Genomic DNA, 1142 nt, shown 5'->3' with positions numbered 1-1142 from the left:
TGATAATACCTAATAGACTAGTTTTACATTTTTTTTTTTAAATACATGATATTCTAATAATATAAAATAAAATATAGGTATAAGTACCTATAATTTACAACTTATTTGTGCAATATTTATTGTTTTTTTTAAAAAAAAAACATTTTTATTTATAAATATACAGGTAATCAATAAACATACCTTCTGAACTATCAGTCTCTTTTATAATTTCATTTTGTGGATCATTTTCAACAGCATCTGAAGTGTTGGATACAACTGAAAAATAATTAGTAAAAATGTAATTAAAAATTTCCTAATTACACAATATAGGTGTAATAATAATTATGATAATACCTAATAGACTAGTTTTACATTTTTTTTTTTAAATACATGATATTCTAATAATATAAAATAAAATATAGGTATAAGTACCTATAATTTACAACTTATTTGTGCAATATTTATTGTTTTTTTTAAAAAAAAAACATTTTTATTTATAAATATACAGGTAATCAATAAACATACCTTCTGAACTATCAGTCTCTTTTATAATTTCATTTTGTGGATCATTTTCAACAGCATCTGAAGTGTTGGATACAACTGAAAAATAATTAGTAAAAATGTAATTAAAAATTTCCACATTACACAATATAGGTGTAATAATAATTATGATAATACCTAATAGACTAGTTTTACATTTTAGATTCTGAACGAAGTGATGAATGTATTGATTTTACAATGATGTGTGTTTTTTTTTTTTTTTTTTTGTTTTTTTTTTTTTTTTTGTGTCTGACGACAACTTTTGGAGCAGTAAAAATGCTTCGATTTTCAAAAGTTGTACCTTTTCTGAAAGGAAAGTGAATCTAGTTGGTACTTTGGGGGGTCAAAAGTGAAAATTTCCCAATACTTTTCAAAAGCGGCAGGAAAAACCTTAAAAAAATAACGGAAAAACGCGAATTTTTACGCAAAACCAATTTTTGACAAAAACGAAAACTTAATTTTACTGTAACTCAAAAAATAATTATTGTAAGCACTTGAAATTTGCAACAGATGTTTATATTAGCGTTGTCTATACAGGGTTAAATTTTCAAAGTGTTTCGACTTTTTTTGAGCTATTTATAGACAAATGAAATTTTCAATTTTTCTAAGTATTTTTTTTTTAA

This window comes from Acyrthosiphon pisum, unplaced genomic scaffold (genome assembly GCF_005508785.2).
Source record: "Acyrthosiphon pisum isolate AL4f unplaced genomic scaffold, pea_aphid_22Mar2018_4r6ur Scaffold_6;HRSCAF=30, whole genome shotgun sequence".
Classification (NCBI taxonomy): domain Eukaryota; kingdom Metazoa; phylum Arthropoda; class Insecta; order Hemiptera; family Aphididae; genus Acyrthosiphon; species Acyrthosiphon pisum.
This window is presented reverse-complemented; position numbering follows the sequence as displayed.